The sequence below is a fragment of the Pongo abelii genome, chromosome 6, assembly GCF_028885655.2.
Source record: "Pongo abelii isolate AG06213 chromosome 6, NHGRI_mPonAbe1-v2.0_pri, whole genome shotgun sequence".
NCBI classification, from domain to species: Eukaryota; Metazoa; Chordata; class Mammalia; order Primates; family Hominidae; genus Pongo; species Pongo abelii.
The window spans coordinates 64,067,032-64,089,075 of NC_071991.2; the positions used below are offsets into that span (position 1 = coordinate 64,067,032).

A 22,044-nucleotide genomic window follows, 5' to 3' on the forward strand; every position below is an offset into this window, starting at 1 on the left:
TATTTGTGCTCATGATGCCCCAACAGACCATTCAACTATATTAGAAATTCAGAATATGTTATAAGGTTTCAACGTTGTCCTGGCTTATTGCGTGACCTTGAATCAGGTCACTCTCTAATGTTTCAGTACCTCATTTCAGAAGAGAAAAAGAACATCGTCTTACAAATATTTCTGTAAATTTTATGAGTAATAAAATTTTATTGTAAATAAAATCAAAATACCTATTCAGTTAGAAAGTTCTCTAAAATTCCAATCTGCTCATAGATTGATGGAACTCCTTATTGAAAAGTAAAAACTCAAATAGCTTTAATTTTCTTAAAAAATTACTTTTTTTTTTTTTTTTTTTGAGACGGAGTCTCGCTCTGTTGCCAGGCTGGAGTGCAGTGGCATGATTTTCGCTCACTGCAATCTCCGCCTCCTGGGTTCAAGCAATTCTCCTGCCTCAGTCTCCCCAGTAGCTGGGATTACAGGTGCAAGCCACCACGCCCAGCTAATTTTTGTATTTTTATTGGAGATGGGGTTTCACCATGTTGGCCAGGATGGTCTCAATCTCTTGACCTCGTGATCCACCTGCCTTGGTCTCCCAAAATGCTGGGATTACAGGTGTGAGCCACCATGCCTGGCCAAAAAATTACATTTCTGATTTTAATTGTTATATGGGGGACTAACTTATACATATATGTTAATGTTATACATTCATGTTAATACATGAAATACGAGACAAAAATAAAAGTTCTCATTTTATAGAAGTCAGTTTCTAATGGAGGCAAAATCTTTTGCCTATCAAAATCCTTTCCTTTAAAACACTGGATTACTCGTATCTCTTTCTATCTACCTCTCGTGTGAAGATTTCTTTAACTGTGTCTTCCTTCGCATTCCCACAGTTCATTAGTTATATATCTTTATTTTTAACATTTAAGGTTTCTGTTTTGTTTTGGGGGGACTTTGTAATTTAGTTGGTTTTTGTCTGTCTCCATTCTCTCTGCCATCACTCAAATGTATTAAGTGCTTCTTGGCCTTATCTCACTCCCAGGTCCTAACTCAGTGCCTACCACATGCAAAGAACTCAATAAATGTTGAAGCGATTTAAAACAAAATCGTGACAAAGATAATGTCAAACTATCACTATTTTAAAATTTATTCTTCAACGTATTCCTTTTTGCCTGTAATTTGCCTCCTTGTGTTTTCTCTAATAATAAAATTAGCTTACGTTCCTTGAACAATATCAATTGAGAAAGCCAGGAGTCCACTATCTAACTACGCTGAGAAGTTTGAGAAGTGCCTATAAATGGATTCAGTGCTGGTAGTTTGCTGTCTTTAAATTCTGGGTTTACCTTTGCCTCACTCTGCCTCTCATTGATGCATGACTTTAGTTAGGTGATAAAAAGATTTTGGTGGGGAGTCTGCCAAGGAGAAAAAAATATTCAAAACACCTCTACCACAGGGGAGAAGAAAGATTCCATTAATGTGTAAAGAATAGGAAGGAGTGTCTTCCCCATGGCTTAATATTCCACCTCCTTTCTAGCATTATTTTAGCTGTGGCCTTTCTGTGTAAACCTCACTTGGTCCTCTCTCCTCACCTTGGGCCCTAAAGCCTCCTTATCCTCATTAATGCAACACATATTGGAAGGTTGTACTGGCCTAGGAGTCATGCTGGGGTCCTTTTTTTACACTTGTCCTCTCCATCTAACTAACCCCCATCCCTATTTCTAATCTGAGCTAACACTCACTTGATTTCTACCTAATCCCATGTCTTGGTCTTGGGACCCATATCCTAATCTTTTCCCTGGGACTGAAATTCAGTGTTTTAACTTTAATTTGGGATTCTAAACTGCAATTTCTCAAGGCATACTCACTTCTCTGTCTCTCAGCATCCTTATAGACTCAGGTATATCTCAAGTCCTAAGGATTTCCACAGTAACCGTGGGTCTGGCCTGTCCTGGTTAGGCCGATTCATTTTTTCTTTCTTCAGACCACACAAGAGAGCAAAGGTTGGGGTGGAGGGATTCAAGCACATGCTTTGACCTCTCTACTACATAACATCAGCTTTCACTCCGCTTCAACAACTCACTCACACAACCATCACCACTTGTCAAGCTTCTTCCATGTTGTAGGCACTTTATCATATTTAACTTATTTAATCCAAAATGTTTATCCTGAGTTCTGTGTCTTAGAAAGGTGATACAAATTGCCCAAGGCCGCAAAAAAAGTGATGTTAGCAAGAAAGGTGGAATAAGGCCCTCCAAAAAGTCTTTTCTTTGTAAAAGCAATGAAAATCCTGGCATAAATTGTTAAACTTTTTCAAAACTCAAAATTAACCAAAGACAACTTCAGTCTGGAGAGCATGTGTTCAAGAAAAAGGTGAAATCTTGGTAAGAGCTGGGCACTTTGTGGCATTTTAACTTGCACTGTTTCCGTTCTCCATCCCTAGTTCTGTGGAAGCCTTAAAAACCAACGGCCTGCAATCACAGTGAAAACCAGCAGCCTAGGAGCCACTGGAGGGGGCAGAATGAAGCTGGAGCTTCTTTAAGTCCCTTTCCCAGAGAATTGTCATTATTTGATATGTCTGGCAACTCCACTTGCAGGGCTTGTCTCTATTTGCCCTGACTCAGAGTTCATCCAAGGCAAATAGAGTTTTCCCTCAAGACATTTGTTGAAAACAACCCATGGCAATTGTTTAGCATCACAGCTGCCTGAGGTAATAAATAAAAAGCTAGCCACAACACTTAAAAGAAACATCTGGGAAATGAGATGAACAAAGGGGCTCTGAAAAGATCTCACATGAACCTGGGAATCTTGGAGATCATGCATACATATAGAAATAGGTGTGTGGCCAGAGCTGTGTGTATGCTCAGGAAAGACCTTAGAAGGCCTAAACTCTCACCTCTGGATGACCTTGAGGCTCTGCACAAGTAGGAAGTGAAGGTCAAGGTAGAGTTGTAAACTGCCTGCCTAAATGTTTAAGGTATGCCCCAACACTCACATAAATTATAGGAGACAAGGGAGACTTACTGGTTCCAGGCATTTAGGGAAATCACTGCCCAGTTGTCAGCTGACCACTAAGCTGACTGAGCAGACTCTTCAGCGGCCACACATAACAAATAATATACAGACTTCACAGAGTTAGTTCAAGAAAGTCACACAACAAACTTTCAGCAATAGCAAAAACAATAATAAACAGCAACAACAACAAACTCAGGAGAGGAAGGAGAATTTCATTTTCAGAGTTGCCACATTATAGTATTTTAAATGTCCAATGTTCACTAAAAATTATGAGACCCATGTAAAGAAACACAAAAGAATGTTCCATTCTATAGAAGCTGTGTCTGAGGAAGTCTGGATCAGCTCAATGATACTCGAGTGTCTAAGATGGCCCTATGCACGTATCAGGGGTCTTGGTGCTGGTTGTTGGCTGGGGCACCTCAGTTCTCTTCTACAATTCCCCCCCATCCTCTGTGGTCTCTCCTTATTCATAGCTTATTTCTATGGCAGCTAGATTCCCAACAGATGATCAATAGAAGCTTCAAAACCCAGGCTCAGAAGTCATACATCACTTCCACCTCATTTTATTGGTTAAAGTAGGTCACAGGTATAGCCCAGATTCAGAAGGAGAAATAGACTCCACAACTTAAAGGGAGGAATGGTAAAGTCACATTGCAGAATATGAGATAGGAAGGATTATTGGGCTCATCTCTATGCCTCCTAAAACAATGGGCCCTGGTGACTGATGAAAGAGATGGCAGAGGCTGGGCGCATTGGCTCACGCCTGTTAATCCCAGCACTTTGGGAGGCTGAGGCGGGTGGATCACGAGGTCAGGAGATTGAGACCATCCTGGCCAACATGGTGAAACTCTGTCTCTACTAAAAATACAAAAATTAGCCAGGTGTGGTGGCATGAGTCTGTAGTCCCAGCTACTCAGGAGGCTGAGGCGGGAGAATCACTTGAACCCAGGAGGTGGAGGATGCAGTGAGCTGAGATCGTGCCACTGCACTCCAGCCTGGGTGACAGAGCGAGACTCTGTCTCAAAAAAAAAAAAAAAAGAGAGAGATGGTAGTCCACAGCTTTGCCATCATTCCAGTCACACTCCAGAAATGGCTTAATCTCTGTATTCTGTTGAAATGCACCTGCAGAGTGTGCAGGCAGCTGCAGGGATGACACAAGCAGCTGCTGCAGTCACCTGCCCGGGGTTTCTCCAGCTAGGCTGCCGTTTGCCTGCTGCCTGCTTTGACAACTTATTTAATTGGGTCTCCTGGCTTCTCAGTTTGTTTCAGTGCCATGTCTTGGTTTCCTGTTTCTATCTAGACTTATTGGCTTTAAGTTCCTCACTCCCTTAAAACTTAACTTCTGGGATTTGCCCTCAGTTGTACATTCTACAGTCATTAAGCAAGAGATGCCTCAAATCTCCACCACAGGACCCAGACCAACCTGAGCTGTGCTGAGATACCTCTGGGTGTACCTTTTTAGGGAAGAGGAACCCAATAGCCTTCTACGTCAGAAAAATAATGATGATCAGGTGTGAACTCTGAACTCACCTTCCTTTCATTTTCTTATTGATCTCCATCTATCCTCACTTATTTTGATCTAAGGAAGAATGTGCCTCTTTCTTTTCAAGACCAACTTATGCTCTTGATTCAATTTCTACACACTCACCTGTTCCAGGATCTCAATAGTCTCTTCTCCCTTCTATGTTCTTTTTCTTTCCAGCTGTGTACAGCTAGATGGCTCTGCACAGCCAGTAAACAGGATGAAGTCTCTCCCAGCCATCTCACTCCCACAGACCAAGAATATTCTTAGATTTCTACTTTGATTTAACACATAAGTCTTTGAGAGGAGAAGCCACACACCCTAATTCTGTTCTAGTTTTTATCCAGGTGGTTACCTTCCTTCTTTATGATTCCACCAAGACAATTCCTGAAAGCAGCCTCTCTGGGGGCCCCATTTTACCAGACCTCTTTCAGCTTATGACAAGCTGCTGTTCTCCCCTGGTGGTCCTCAGACCTCACATCACTCTCCCTTCACTTTGCCCAGTCCTCAGATCATGGTTTCAGGCTGTATTTCACAATATAATCATTGGGGAGTTTTTATAACTTGCCTATACCTGGGCCCCACTTTTGAAATTCTGATTGATCTAGGGGAAAATTCAGGCCAGTCACACTTCTTATAAATTACCCAGTCGGTCCTAATGTTTTGTAGGTTTTCTCAAGATTCTACCCCCAGTTCTCTTTTCTTCTTATTTTCTCCAACATCTACAGGCAGTTTTATCAACTTACATGGCGTCAACTTTTCTTAGATCCTTTAGTTATTTCTAAATTTCTAAATCTCCAGACCTGAGTTTCCAACCTTCTGTTGGGTACATCCCTCTGCATATTCTGCACTGACTTAAACATCATTCTTTCCTGAACAGACTTACTATCTTTCCTTCCAAATCCATTGTTGTTCTTTTTCGTTTCTCTCTGTCTCTGAACAGTATTATCAACTACCCATAAACTGAGCAGAAAACCTTAGTCAACCTTGATTACGTCTCCATTACATGCTAACAACTGCTTACTTACCTAGTGCTAGCTCTTAACTCTGAAACATCATGGCTTTACACTCAAGCACATCTCAGTTAAATGGCAGCCCCGTCACCCCTCACTCATGAACTATGTTACGGTGTCACTAACTTTACATCTCTAAGACTCTACAGAATGGGCACAATTATGCTATCACGCAGTGTTATTCTGAAGAGTTAATAAAATAAGGCATTTAAAATGCCTCTCATAGTAAATGACAGTTGTGGCCTTTGCCCACTCTTCCTCCCACAGTAACTGAGTTCGAGCCATTATCCTTTCTTTTTTGGGCAAAGTGATATATCTCCTCCTGCTTTGTCTCAGAGGTATCTTTATAAAATGCAGATCTGATCACATCACACACCACTAACAAGACTTCAGTGGCCCCGCCATTCTCCTAAAGCATAGGAACCAAGCACTGAGAAGCCAGTGACAGCAGGGTGAGTAGGTTGGGAAGATTTAGACTTCCATGAACTTGAGCAGTGCCCATCCATTTTGCACCTTTATGTAAAATGCTACATGAATGCCACTTCATATTCAGATTGCTACCCCAGTCTCTTTAATATAAGAATTCTAAGGCCACTACTTGTCAACTGGGAAGGTTTTCTTGTCATCCCACTCTTACTTTCTATGTATCGCCCCTCCATGATCATAGAATTTCAGAAGCAGCTGTACAGGCAAAATTCTTGACTCTAGAAGATGTCAAAACTTCATTAGGACAAGTTGATCACACTCCAGAGAGGGTGGGAACATGGTAACACAAGTAGTTACTCACTTATTTATTTATTTTTATTAAATACTATTCATACACATCTCTAATAACAGCTGCCTCCTTGGTTAGTGTGACAGGCAGAAGCAGGGCAAATGTCAAACTACCAATGATAGTGACAATTCAGTGGGTCTTCCCTTCACTAAGTGCTTAAAATTCTTTTGCATAATTATGCACATCTCTCTTTAAACAATATGTACATATTAGTTTTAGCACAACTAATGATAGCTTTTCTGACATAGGACATCTTTCATTTTTTAATAAATTGCTATTTTTTATTTTTTTATTATGGGTTTTGGAATGAAGATTGATTTTTGAACCATTTTGGGGAGATAATAGCTGACTTTTGTGCTGCTGTGCCATTGCACAGCTCAAATTTCAATAATTAAATATAAACATGCTCCCTCAAAAGTACAGTCACATAAAATATGGCTTCATTAATAATCGATTTACAGAATCTCTCATTGTGGAAACGGCAGCCTCCTGAAGCTGTCATGACACTGTCAGTATTACTAAAGCAGGTAAGAATTAGTTCTTGAGCTCCAGAGTCACCAATTGTCATGGTTTCCTTGGAGACTTAACGCACTGTATCTACAGAACTGAAGTTTCCAAATTAGAGGGGAGTCTCCAGAAATTAATCAGGCTTAATTGAAAAACTTTCAGCTCAGTCCTAGGGAGGAATCTATAAAGAATTGCTAGTGAGGGGGTGACAATAGGTGACATGCTTCCAGCAGGGTGGAGGCGGTCAGTGTGTTGGACTGTGAATTACGTGGCAGCAGAGCCAGGGCCGCAGCAGCCTGGTTCGCAATGCTAAGGAGACTGACAGAAGCAGGACTGGCTCTCATTATTAAAGAGTCACCCCATGTGAAAAGCCTCCTGTATTTCTCAATCATCGCTAAGTCACAAGGCAGAAGGCTACCCTGGAAAGAAGAGACAAAGACAGTGCAAGTTATATTTTTTTAAAGAGGGCATATAATGATTCTGGTTCTTTATTCTTCTTTTCATGTTATTTTCTTTGTGAATCAAAAAAGTTGGCGCCCTTCTCATAATTTTAGAATTCTGCATTATCTTCTTGGATGCTTCTAATGGGATGGCACTTCACCCGCCCCTTTTTCCCATACTTTTTTTAGTATTCTTTGTAGGAGAGGCTTTTGTTTTGTTTTGTTCTTTTGTTTTTTGGTTTTTTTTTGAGACAGAGTCTCTCTCTGTCACCAGGCTGGAGTGCAGTGGCACCATCTCGGCTCACTGCAACCTCTGCCTCCACCTTGCGGGTTCAAGAGATTCTCCTGCCTCAGCCTCCTGAGTAGCTGGGACTACAGGCATGTGCCACCACACCTGGCTAATTTTTGTACTTTTAGTAGAGATGGGGTTTTGCCATGTTGGCCAGGATGGTCTTGATCTCTTGACCTCATGATCCACCCGCTTGGCCTTCCAAGGTGGTGGGATTACAGGTGTGAGCCACCACGCCTGGCTGAGAGGCATACATTTACAGGAGAGCTTTGAAACAGACTTTAACACAAGATGCTTATGTCTAAATCCCCACTGCCTCTTGCTGGGAGGAGAAGGCCAGAATCTCAGGAATGAAAGGGAGCAAGAAGGAATATAATTTATGAGAATAAAGTAACTGCATATAAGACTGTAGCAATTTCTGATGCATTGCAACAACAACAAAATAAATAATAAAATGACAACAGAATGTGCTAATATGAGAAGATGAAGCCACCTCCAAAACCTCATGTTCTTTAGAAAAATGCATTTGTCTGAAAGGCACAGCAGCTACTGGATCGCTAGCTGCATTTTTCACTAAATGTAACTTTTAACTTTACCTGCTTATGACTATCAGTACCAGGTAACAAAACATGGGAAATATGGACTCGTAATGGCCTGCATTTCTATAAACTAGAGTTTATATGTTCTGTTGCATCTGGAAGTTGTTATCAGGTACAACTTTTTACCACAAGGATTCATCTTTATTCACTAACCATGAAAGCTAATTTTGTGTAGCAAATGAGGCATACTATGTGCATGATTTTATTTAGATTTACTCATTTCTTTATGAAAGATGATTCAATTACATCTTATAATACTATTCCCTTGAGCAAGTAAAAATGGCTATTATGAATCCCTGTTTCCATGATTTCCATTTATTAGTGTTTACTTCATACTCACTGAGGGGCACAAGTGGTTAAGATTATGAGCCTTGGAACCAGACAGATACGGAGTTCAAATGATGGATGACTTCGGTTGTGTGGTTAGAGGCAAGTCTCTAAGGCTCAGTTTTCTCATCTGAAAATGGGGTAATAGCTCCTACTTCAAAGGATTGTTATCGGAATTGACTGAGATAATGTCAGTTAACAGAGAATTTAGCATACACACTGCACAAAATGAGAACTATTTAATGTTTAGCTGACAATATTTTACATTTGTGACTTACTTGTATTTAATATTTACAGTATTTACTAATCAATTTTTGTAGGTTTAAAAACTTACTATCAATAATGTGCTAATTTAGGTTATTTTTATTTATTAAGCTGAATTTTGACTAAATTATGATATTTTAATTCAATTAAAACTTATAAATTGCATACATCTTTTCCAAATGTTTCCCAAAAAAAACAATATATTCTAAGGTCGAGCTAGCCCTCTCTGTGCCAATGTGCAGTTTATTGAATGCCATGTAGACTAAATTACCTTCACAGTTTGAACTTTGCCAATATAACAACAAATATTTACTGCTATGTTCCAGGAACACTATGCTAGGCCTCATAAATGTTTTGTAACATGTGCTTGTCAAACCATCATCATCATTATTATAGAATTATTCTAAAATGAAATAAAAACAATATATCAAATTTTTCCCCTTAGATTTTATATTAAAGTCCAGGGCAAATTTAAGTCATGCCACTTTTGTTTGTCTATTCTATTCTAATACCCTGGGATATGTTCATTTTCCAAACATATGCATTTTGCCTTTGTAGATAAATAGCTGAATATATTTGTTTCCAATGTGGCTCAAAGCCATACCCTTCTAAGACTTCCAAGGTTACTTGGGTAGTAAACAGTTAACTTTAAAGATACTGATCTGTTTTTTGCAGGATAACTTTTATAACATTCTGATGGTACTTAAATGGTCAGATGCTCTAACATGTTCTAGGAAGTTTTACATGGCTGAGAAATAAATCGTTGATAATATTTCATGCTGTTATTTTTGAATTTATTCATTGCTCTATATATTTGCTAGTGCCTTAATACATTGTTTTTAACATTGTAATATTATCTTTCCTGGAGGTTTGAAATGATGAATCATTGGTGTTAAAGTCCTTTTTGAGCATAACACTTTGGTTACTGTATGGTAAGACTCAGAGCCAGAAGAATGTCTTGAGCTGCCTAGGTGTGGTCAATATCTGAAGGGGAAGTAACTCAAAGAATCAAAAAAGTGGCTTTAATCAGCTGGTGCTAAAAACAACAACAACAACAACAACAACAAAACACCTAATGTTTATTACTAACAACCCTTCATTTGCAATTACCACAAAGGAAATAACCTGAATCCAGTTCACGTGACTGACTACCGGGGCAATTTCTCTTTTCTTGACTACATAAATATAAGACAGGAGGCTCCAAACTGTTGACTTCAAAACCATAAAATCAAAGAATTTTAGAGCTGGAAAGGACTTAAGAAATTCCTAACATCTCCCATCATTTTACAAATAAGAGACTTAAGGCCCATCAGAACTATGTGACCCACTCAAGGTCACGTAGGAAAGCAGGAACAAAGGTTTGAGGATTCCTACTCACTGAACTGGAATTTTTTATCTTGAAATATTGAAATCCAGGCCGGGTGCAGTGGCTCATGCCTGTAATCCCAGCACTTTGGGAGGCCGAGATGGGCGGATCACGAGGTCAGGAGATGGAGACCATCCTGGCTAACACGGTGAAACCCCATCTCTACTAAAAATACAAAAAATTAGCTGGGTATGGTGGTGGGTGCCTGTAGTCCCAGCTACTTGGGAGGCTGAGGCAGGAGAATGGTGTGAACCCAGGAGGTGGAGCTTGCAGTGAGCTGAGATCCTGCCACTGCACTCTAGCCTGGGTGACACAGCGAGAGCCCACCTCAAAAAAAAAAAAAGAAATATTGAAATCCGGGTAAATTGGACATGGAGTGATGGGTGAAATCAAAGACATGGTTTTGCAAAGTTAAACTTCTGTATTAACAAAATGACATTTAGCGATGTTTTCAATAAAACATTATAGTAAGAAATATGTTTCACACTAAATGTGATAAAAATACTAGTTAAAACGTTTTGATTTTTTATCTTCCTGTGCTGCATATTCACTTGCTCTCTCTCTATCTTTCTTTACTTCTCTGGAGAATGTGACTTTTGTTGTAGGTCATTCTGTAAGGAAATTATTGGCACATATAACTTTTGAGTTGCTTAATTCCCTTGGGAATATTTCCAGTACTTCTAGATCAAAGCGTATAAATGTTTGGGGAGAGACATCCATGAACAAGATCCCAAGATCAAAGATGATAAACATTGGCTTCTCATAAGGATTATGACTTGCTCAGGATGCCCTCCTCATCTTCAGAGGTGGGAATTCACCATTCATATCCAATGCCTGCCTATTCTTCTTCCTATTCTTGGAATAAAAACTCTTAGCTAAGTCTGTCTTCCTCTTCTACATTTCTCCTTTGGAGAACTCACACGGCCTGACAATGATCAACTTTGTACAGGCGATTTGCAAATCTGTGTTATTACTTGCACCTTTCCCAACTCGGTTTTATATTCTCAATGGCTGGCAATTTCCAGATATCCCTGGCCTCTCAAACTTTAATATATCTAATGTCAAAGATTATCTCTTCTTTCAAATCAACTTTTTCTCCTGCCTTACCTATTTATGAAAATGACTTATCCATGCATCTGTTCAAATAATTTTGGAATTACTATTATATGCCAGAATCCGAGTTGCGTACTGGGGATCCAAAGGGAGCAATTCAGTTCCAGTCCATGCTCCTGGGGAAAACAAGGGTGGATCGAGGCAAATAAGCAGTACTTACAACACATGAGGTAGGTGCCAAGCTAAGGGAAGTGATACGAGAGGCCTTCTTTTCCCTGATAATTGGTCTTAATATCTTTTAGTGATCTTAGACTGAGCTCTTTATGTCTGTCTTCCCCTACATTTGCTGAGCAAGGTACTTTTAGACGTTGCCAACTTTTCATTTTCACAATCCCTGTGGCAAATTAAATATTTGCCACAAATTCTTTGACAATCTTTCCAGTGAGAAATGGGGTATAACTCCTCTCTCCTTGACTCTGAGCAGATCACAATAAATGTGCTGTTCTGGAGCTTTAGAAGCCAGGTCATAAGAAACCTTGTAGCTCTCCCAAAGTCCAGCTGCCACTCTGTGAAAAGCCCAAGCCACGTGGAGAAGCCATATAGAGGTGCTCCAGTTAAGCTGAGCTTCCAGAAGACCATCGCCATGAACTGTACAATGGGAATGAACTATATCAGAGACAATGGCAAGGAAAGGGATGGATGAGAGGAATTTAAGGTTAAGCCGTAAGTAGCAATAGGGACAAGATGGCAGGTGCAGCATGGCTGGAGTTCTACTACTGAAATGCAGAGCTCCTCTCTATCCAGAAATAACTCCTGGGCACTTCCCGATTTTAACCTTAAAAATTTAGGGACATTTATAGGCTAAATGAGTGTGTTCTCACAAGTCTCTAGTGTACCCATCATCATAACAATAGCAGTCAACTTTTATAAAGCACTTGTTCCATGTGGGGTACTTACATTTATCATTATTAGTAAGCACTTCATGTTCAATAACCCATTTAGCCTCCACTAAACTCAGATATACAATTTTTACCTCATCTTACCAGCAAGGAAACTAAGGCTCAAAGAAGTTAAGAGTCATATTTCCAAACCCACACAAATGCATGTGGCTAACTCAAGATTCCAGTTGAGGCATGCCCAACTCAAGTTTTTTCTCCTTGCAATGATGCCTCATTAGGTCCTGCTGGAAGCTGAGGGCCCTCACCACCTGCTGCTGTGTCCAGCTGTGTGTCTACACAAGAGTGGATGGTGGTACCTGCAACAGGAACACTCTGCTTGGCCACTGTGCAACCAGGCCAGAAGCTCAGGCCAAAGCACAGAATTCAGGCCATCATGTCTTAGGGGTACTTGATTTAAAAAGTGTCCATACACAGTAACCTAGGGAAAAGATGAGGGGGTCCTGCAGCTTTCACCCCATAGAGAAAAATGCTTTTAGTTTTCTTTCACAGGAATGTCTGAAGGTAACAGGCGTAGGGAAGAATCTTCCTACAAACGTGTTTGTGTGTAGTGAACAATGATTCCTCACATTTGCATAGTATTTGATAGTTTGTAAAGCCCTTACCTATAAATCTTCTCTTTGACCCTCAGAAGTCTTCTGTGAAGTACAGGATGGGCCTTATTATCACTGTTTTAGAAAAATGATTACAACTGTGAAATGGGGATAATGTCTACATTCCTCTCTATGAAAATTAAGTATTAATAACATCATTTGATAGGTCATAGTTTAAAGCATGAAAAAAACTATGTGATAAATAGTCATTGCAGAGGAGTAAACAAGGCTCAAAAAGGTTTGATGACTGGCCCAACATTATCCCAGGACTTAGTGGCAGAGGCCTAGGACCCATGTGGCTCTAGTTTTTATCCAAGGTTAGTTCTTGCTTAGTTTAAGCAGGTACAGAAAATAAATAAGATTATACAGTCCCCTGAAGGTGGGAAGCTCATCTCACTATTCCTTCAATCCCTAACTCAAGACCTGGCACATAATAAAAGCTTTTTAAGTGTTGCTGAAATGATTGTAATTGGAAATTGAAATCCAGGGATTTCTGTTTTTCTCCACAAGCCACCCTCAACTTTATTCTCTTTGCTCACCTCACCTTTAGAAGGTTCATTCAATCTTCAGATGTTGTTCTGGCGCTCATCAGAACTCAAGATATATTTTGCCACAGAATGATGGGAATTAGGTGTTGAAACTAAAATCTTTTCAACCATTTGCAGCACACAATTCTATATATCAGAAACATTAGGTGATATTTTCTTTAGCCTAAGAACTAAACACAGTTAACAAATACTTATTAAGGATTTATTATGCCTAGATATTATATTCTTCTTCATGGAAAAATAATTTGCATTTCAATTTAACATTTAAAAATATATGCTGAAAACTAAAGTTGGACATTGTCTACATTAAAAGAGAAAAGAGAAAGACAACATTAAAGGAAGTTAGTGGCAACGTAATTCCCTTCTCTTCCTAGTACTTAGGAATTTTCCCACGTGAAAACCTCACACCCCTCAAGAAACTCTATGCCCTAGCTCGGTAATCCTCAAAGTGTGGTTCCTGGACCAGCATGAGCAACACCAACCAACTAGTTAGAAATGCAAACTTTCACCTACCACAGCTGAGTAAGAAAGTCTGCAGTTGGGCCCCCGCAATCTGTGGTTTAACAAGCCCTCCAGGTGTTTCTGATTGGGGCTTAAGTTTGAGAATCCCTGAAAATGGTCTGGAAGTATTAATACCAGTATGCCCTTTGTTACATTAACTGGTCCATCAGTGGTCTGGAACAATACATGTGCTTGTCTAGGTCCCCAAGCAAAGGGAATGGCTGAGAAATGGCAACAATTTAGCTTGCTGTGCTATAAAATTAAATTTAAAGTACTACATTAATAGCAAGGATTATGTCTTATGAAACACTGCACAAACTGCAGGAACTCTTAGTTACATAAATGTCAGTGTAATAGTAATAAAGCAACAGTGTTTAATCCACTCTTACCTTACAGATTTTTCAGCCTCTTTTATTATGCAAGACTCATATTTTTATTTTTCTTCCTTTATCTATTTTTAACCCTTCCATTCTTTCATAATTTTATTCAAAATCACATTATTAAAAATATGCCTATGTATTTCATGAGTATCAGATGGAATGAAAGTTTTATGGACATTTTGCTATACCTTGGTGAGGTCAGCATGGGAAATTGTGAAAACTTTCTCAAATCTTTAGTTAAACTCTATTATGGATTAATTTTCTCCTGGGGATTGCCAAGGAAAATCTACATGTTATTTCACTCATTAAAATTCCTTTTACTGATATCTAAATGGCTAATTCTCTACCTAGCTACAAGGGAAATGAAATCCCCAAATTTGATCAAAGTTAATCAAAACAGAGGTGTGTGACTCATTCAAAAGACAAAGCATGCCAATTAAAAATGTTCCAAAAGAAGACACACGGATGAAGCTGCTGGAGGCCACTCTAACTTGTGTTATGATCATTTAAAAGGGATTTTAAATGACTATTTACGTTAGTATTCAATCAAAGGCACCCTCTCTGACAGCCCCCGCATTACACAGAATATTTATCTGGTGCTGAGATGCAGAGCACCTACAGGCTTTCCAGCCAGTCGACTGCTGGATTGCATTTGACCTTTCATTAAATGGCAAGTCTATAATCATATTTAGTATGGATGCAAGCTGTAGATTATAAATAAGAAATAACCAAAGGGAAAGACAACTGGGTTATATTTGGTGTGAGCCTCTTGATTGTGTCACCATTGTTTTAGACATGACTGGAATGGCAAAAAGGGAAGACTTTACATGCACTATTTGGGGTCATCAGAGGACTGACTGATTATGATAGTGAAGCAAAATTATGCCTAGTAACTTTTAATTTCTATTGTAAACATATGACTTCATTTTACACTTGACCTTAGCCAAAAGGCCGAGAAGCAATATGACTTCTCTTTAAAAACCAGTGAAGCAACATACTACATATTACTAATGTTTTAAGAAATGATTTTTTAAAACTTTTCATTTATATAGCTACTTTCCTATTCCCAAATATTTGATTTAACCTACAGTACAGCTGGCCCTCGGGATCTATATGTTCTCCATCCTTGTAATCAGCCAACTACAGAATGAAAATATTTGGGGAAAAAAACAACAACAAGTAACAACACAACAATAAAAATAATACATTTTTTTAATGCAGCAAAGCAACAAATGTTGAACTTGTTATAAGTCAGAAGAGCTCTGTAAAGAGAAAAATACCCCAAACTAGTATATTCTAAGATAGATGTACTTGTGGATAAAGCAGTTTTAATTAAATCTAGTCTTTTCTGCTTATCTTCTGCTAATAATTACTTGCATTTTCAGGGCCAGAAATGTCTAGTAAAGGTAAACCACATTATAGAAATGACAAGATTCCAGTTTCCAAAGTCACATAGTACGAATATTTGTAGTATCCTTTTATTTATCAGATTTCATGTGAATCTTTTTTTTAGAAAACTCTCCTTGAGGCTTGCAAATGGCTACATATTTTTAAAACCATCAATTACTCCAAAAACCTGAGAGTATGGCCATCAAATATTGAAAATAGAAGGTGAAATGGGGGTAGAGGGCTCAAATGAAATTATAGTTTGCTGGGACAACTGGAGCTCCCACCTGGTTTGTCAAGCTGCCCATTAGTCAGTGAACACCAATCACCTGTATAGAAAAAGAATTTCACCCGTGAATCGACACAATAGAAGCCCACTCGATGGAAAACAGGTTAAAATAACTGGACATGAGAGCCCTGCCTTCGAAGCACCTGTTTGGTATGGTCCAAGAATAATATCTCTGAAAACATGAACACCTATTTTGAATATCAGGCAAGAAGACCTAAAGCTACGTTAATTTAATCTCCTTTCCTAAATGTTAACAGCAGTGTGGAAATGGACGCTGTCATCCCTGTAATCAGTTGCACAGAGCACAAGGGCAGCGGTCTCTTGTGCCTCATCTGCGAGCTAATCTTTCATTTCATAGCAGATCTTTCCATATCAAACAACACAAATGACTTAATTTGCATGACAGGATTTGTAACGGGGCAAATCTAGTGTCAAAGTCGATTAAAGATTACACCAGAGAACTATCATAATCAGTCCTCTAATGAGCCTAAATAGTACATGTAAAGTCTCCCCTTTTTGCCATTCCAGTCATGTCTAAAAGGGAATGTGTTTCTTTTCATCGATGAGCCAGTCCTTTGGTTTGCACATTATGCCCTACGTTGAGCTAAAGTCATGTCAGTCTGGTTTCAGAGGGAGAGAAAGGGAAATAATAAAGCAAACATCACTTCACAAATGACATTGCTTGGTATAAGCCAACGTTTGAAGCCCTTAATTCTTCTAATCTGCAAAATAGTCAATGCTAATGGGTTTTTGCCTTTGTGAAAGCTGATGCATAGAAAGAAAAACTTTAATGAGCTGCCTGGGCCGTATGCTTACAGATACCTGTCAAATGTCTGTCATCTTAGCTATCGCTGAGGCATTATAAAGAAAGTAAGAAGGAAGGAACGACAGTATTTGTACAAGCATTTTCATGCTAAAATGGCACAATTTTCTTCCTGTCATAATTTCATTGTATCTGAAAGTCAGAAAAGCTTAACCCTTTCCCTAGCATGTCCTGTGTAGTTGTATCACACGATCTTGGAGTGAGCGGTTTAAGAACAGCACAGTGATTGTGTAAACAGCATCTTCTGTTAAATTTGTTTTTGAAAATGGAATTACCTACATTTTTAAAAATGTGACAACAAACTATTTGAATCAATTGCTTCAAATCAATTGCTCCCAGGGAGATCAGGAGTTTATTAAATGTAAAAACTCCATAATGTGTGAGGCTGTCATTTGAGTCAATTCTTTCTGAGTTCTTAATTTAATATTTCTTTGTATTTTTGTACACCTAATACACATACCAGGGCTATGAGGTCAACAAACTCTCCTATCTCACCTTCTCTTTTATTCAAGCAAGCAGGGAATGCAAATGTATCTTATTACGCCAGCACCTGCAAGCTCCACGGAGGAGGTTATATTAGCTTTATTTGGGGGAATTTATAATAACACAGCCATAAAAATGCAATGTGAGCTGAAACTTGGCAGGAATGAAAAGTCTCTATCCAGGTGTGACTTGTTTTTCCTCTTGCAAATGAAAAAGAAATGTAACAGTATAGACACATGCACACAAATACAGAACTTTTAGAGAAAGAAAATGGAATTTTACCCTTCAGGTTCCTCACGTGGTAGTCATTAGAGTGACAATAAATACATCCCGTCCTCTGACCATTTTTGTCTGCCACACCTCTTACCCCCAAAATAAAGACGAAAGAAAAGAAAATGAAGTGTTTTCTAGAGAAGGAGTTTTTTTCTAGTGGAGCATGGGTGTGTTCAGGAATGCACTCTGGTCTTCCCTCTGACTTACTGTGGAACTAGGAAAGCTTCTGTGTTTTCACTTCTGTATATTTAAAAAATCACGTTGGAATAATCTTCAAAGCTGATAATGAAATGGCAAGAATAAAATGAATATTTGTGAATAAAATAATGCCTGGTGTTCTACACCTGTGAATTTTGTAACTAGCACAGCCCACAGAAGCCTATTTTGGCGTATTACAATAGTTATGTCACTCTAGTCTGCCAGTCGAACTCCAACTATGCCAAATGAGCTCATGAGTATAAATCCCCTAGCAGGTTCCAGGCATTCATCATGGTACTTGATAATAAGATGGTCATCCTTGATTGCTCATGGCCAGGAGTCCCTAGAAGGGTCTGTGTACTCAGAATATCAGTCCCTTCCAAGAAGACACATCAAGGTGCAGCAAAGCCCAGCCCTCTTCAATTGGCCTCAAAGTGCTGTTGTAACACCCCGGGCTTTGACTCATTTGCTTTCCCTCCCCTGCTACAACCTAAAGAGAACAACTTTAATGAGCTCATTGGGCTGTGTTGTTTCCCAAAAAAAACCATTTTGACTTAAGGGAGGAAGTATTAAATGTTTATGCTGCAGGTAAAATCCAAGAGCCCTAATTTGTTCTCACTCCCCCTACTTCCTTTTCCCAGAGTAGTAAGTCAAAACAAACTCAAGCAGAGGGCAAATTTTAGTCAACTGACATTAAAATTTCAAATTAGATAAATGAAGCCAAAAGCTTTAGAATAAAGATGCCTCTAGTATTCAGTGCCTCGATGTGGCCAAAACCGGGTCTCCAATTAGACAGCTCTTAAGGTTGGGTTTATTGAAAAGAAATTAGGCCAATGTTAATTTGGAAGTGAATTGTTTTAGCACCCTTTGGTAGAGATGTGTAGCTATTTTGAAAAGAAACAAATTCACTTCACCGGTATAAAAAGCATCCTCCTTGGGCCTTATTCTCATTTCTAAACAAGTAGACCTTTTAAGTTAAAATGAAAAGCAGAGCCAATTTTTGTGGCTGTGGGGTCTTTATTTATTTAACAAATATTTATGGAGGACCCTCAGTTCACTCGCTCTGAGCCAAAGAATCATGTCTTGTAACAAAACCCACCTCTGTGATACTAATAGATAAGTACCCCTTGAAGTTACAAATCTCTCTTTCTTCAAGAAACCTGGACTCTCTGTAAAAGACATGTTCTGCCTACGAAACCCTATTTATCCAGTTAAGTATAAAAATCTATTTAACAGATCAGATATCTAGAACAGTTTCAGCGTTACTGTTGTTGTTGTTGCTTTGTCTTGTTTTTACATCGAAAGGTAATTCAGAAATCCGGGTCCACTTCCATGCCTCTCTTCATTCGATGGTGAGTGTTAAAGCACACCTACTTTATCTAGACATGTATGCATAATAATCAATTTCTACTTAAATTTCAACCTCCTATTTATCAAGATGCCCCCAGCTTCTCCCCCTCTGACCATTGTGTCTGCACTGTAGTCTTTATGCCATGTGGAAAACAGACCTCCTAGACATTAGCACACAAACTTTAATAACATACATTAGCCAAACGTGTAGTTTTCACCCAGATTTCAATCACTTTCCAATAGGAATGATTCAAAGTCCCTGCCCAATTGTTCTTGTAAGGCTCCTATATGAAGATGTGAATTAGAAACTTATAAGCCATATTGCTAAACGCTTTGCATTTTCCGGCAGCAGTTGTGTACAGTTAGAAACACCACCATTTGGATTTCAGAGTGCGTTTTTCCTAAACTCGCCTACCCCTGGAACACTCCTCTGTGACCCAGTTGCTCTACCTCTGATCCGCTGCACCCCAGAGGCTGTCACAAGTGTCCCTCCTTCCCAGGAGTAGAACACACAATAGAGAAAAGGCCCTGGCTGGGAGGTTCAGCTGCCATTAACCCCTACCAGCTGTGCCTGTGGGGAGCCTTCTGGCCTGAATGTCCTTTCTCTGCGGCTGCCTTCATGCCACTAATCTAACCATTGTTGGGGAGGAATGCTGACAGGAGAAAAGAAATTTTTCTTGTGTCCATGCAAGTGTGTGTATCCATGTGTAAGTGAAGGAAGAGTGAAGGCTAATTTCTATAGTTGGCATGAATGGAGGGATTGCGAAAAAACCTAGTTAAAATGTGTTTACTTGCTTAAAAGCCTCAGTCAATTTAAATAATTTCAGTAGTGTGCTCTATTTTTTTTTTAGGGAGGGGGGAGAAACTAGTTACTATTATAATTTTCTTTAAACCCCCTGAGATGTTTGGGCATGTTTAAGACTTTGAAAATTCACTGCCGGCAGGGGAAAAAATGAATTGAAATTCTTAAAAATACTGGCATAAAGTTACAGATGCACAGAATTACTCACTTCTAATGGACCTTAAAAAATCAGGGAAAGAGAACTGGTTATACAGGTCACATTTCCTTCAGAAAACCACTCACATTTAATGCTTAGGAAAGTTTAAAAAAATTTTTGGGACTGAGATGGGAAGGGGTTTAACTTTATCAACCACTTTTAATGAATCAAAAGACAGCCACTATTTCAAAAAACAAATTTTGTCTTCAATAAGCTTCACACTTCAATAGAGGAAAGTGATTGTTTCTTTACTTTTAAAGAAGACCTATGCAGACAGAGCAGACTTGAAGTGGTAAATTTGCCGACTTAGAAAGGCAGGCAGGTAATAATCATGACCATAATTCTAATGACTTTGCCAAGCAAATATCGAACTTATTTGAAAAGTTTATCTAATTTCAATCTTTGAGGATTTCACCGGCTTTTTCAACAGCACTGGCATTAAAGAGGAACTATTCTTAAATTTAGTGCTCCACGTTGTCATTTGATAAAGTTCTGTAAAATACAACAGTTGGCCTATTTGGAATCAAATTAAGAATAATTCATGTAGAAATGTATTTTCTGGGTAATTAGACTATATCGTAGTAGGACAAATGTCTGACATAATAAAGCTCTACTTTGCATCTGTTCCTGTGTCTAGACTATGGCAATTACTGGTTCTTATAACAGCAGCAGCAAGATAATGCTCTACTCACAGGTTTCAGCCATTAAAATTCAGGATTATCTTTCTTTGCCCCTTTATTACCTCAATCATTTGATTGTGATAAAATAGATTTAATTTAATGAAGTTACACTTTTCTAAATTTGCATGCATACATTTACATAAATGGTGAGTGTAGTATCAGGTACATTTGCTTTCCAAAACATTAGAGGTAAATATCCTGGCACTCATCTCATTAAGGTGCAGTGTATTTGTTAAGCCAAAACAACTACAATAACAACAACAACAACAACAACAACAGAAATGCTCATATCTTCAAGCACTGTACCTGTTTCTTAGCCACTTCTTAGATTCTTGCACTTCCCAAGAAGGAAATCATCTTAGAGAAAAAATGAATGTGATGGCATATAGATTGATGGACTAGATGAGAATAACAATGTAGTGTTAATTCCATTCATTGGCTTATTCATTCAGTCATCCATTCAACAATTATTTATTGAATTTCTCCAGTAAGCAAGAAGACACAGTGCCAGGTTGTTTGGGAGACACAAAGACGAATCCCACACAGCCTGCATTCAAGAAGTTTCCTAAAATGTGAGAATTGCTGTGTTATAGAAGTAACTATACCATTAAGTAGAAATGTCATAATGCTGTCTGAAGGTGGGTGTTCAGTTAAGTCATTGCAAAAAAAAGTCTAATTCTCTCCTCCCCATATGTCTTCTTTAAAAGTAAAGAAACAATCACTTTCCTTTATTGATGTGTGAAGTCGATTAAAGGCAAAATTTGTTTTTTGAAATAGTGGCTGTCTTCTGATTCATTAAAAGTGGTTGATAAAGTTAAACTCCTCCCCATTTCAGTCCTAAGAAATTCAGTCATAAAACTATAGCAAGAGTTTTCCTACTCTACCTCAGCCCTGTTTATATCAGTAGAGGTTCTCATAGGCAAAAGAATGTAAATCAAGCCAAGCATAACCTTAAAAAATTAACCTTAGGATTTCTCCAAATTATCCCAGCTCTTTGTATATGAACTGTGTCCCCAGACTCTCTTATCTTTTGTAGAAAGACTATTGGGTGCTTGGAAGACTTTAGAGTAGAGAAATCACTGAAGGGTCTGAGTGTGTCTACTGCTTAGCAAATGGCAAAGTCCTTGCATAGTGGTGATGTACCTCTAGCTGCAAACCTCCTTTCTCCCTTATCTAAGAGCTGCAAGAACAAACAATGATTGCTACATATAAGGGATTTGCTCCAATCCATTTCTATCCTCTACATAAAACTACACTCTTTTAATCCTAAATATTGTAGAAATAATAAGGCATTGCTTCAGAAATTTTATTTGCCTTGATCAATCAATCAATCACTGAAGACAAGGTCTACAAATTAACCCAATACAACAAAGACCAAAAAAAAAAAAAAGAAAATATGAACAAAGCCTCCAAGAATTCTGGGATTAT

At 38.7% G+C, this 22,044-nt stretch overlaps 1 long non-coding RNA gene across 9 annotated transcripts in view; it reads right to left on the reverse strand.

The window, feature by feature from the left end:
• Positions 1-22,044, reverse strand: part of LOC112134369 (uncharacterized) — a 305,398-nt gene that overhangs the window by 71,684 nt on the left and 211,670 nt on the right. The window contains exon 9 of one of the 9 annotated variants that reach the window (XR_002915799.3): positions 449-13,425. The exons of the other annotated variants lie outside the window; for them this stretch is intronic. This is a non-coding gene — a long non-coding RNA (uncharacterized LOC112134369). Of the gene's footprint in view, positions 1-448; positions 13,426-22,044 lie in introns of those variants that run through there. 9 annotated transcript variants of the gene reach the window in all.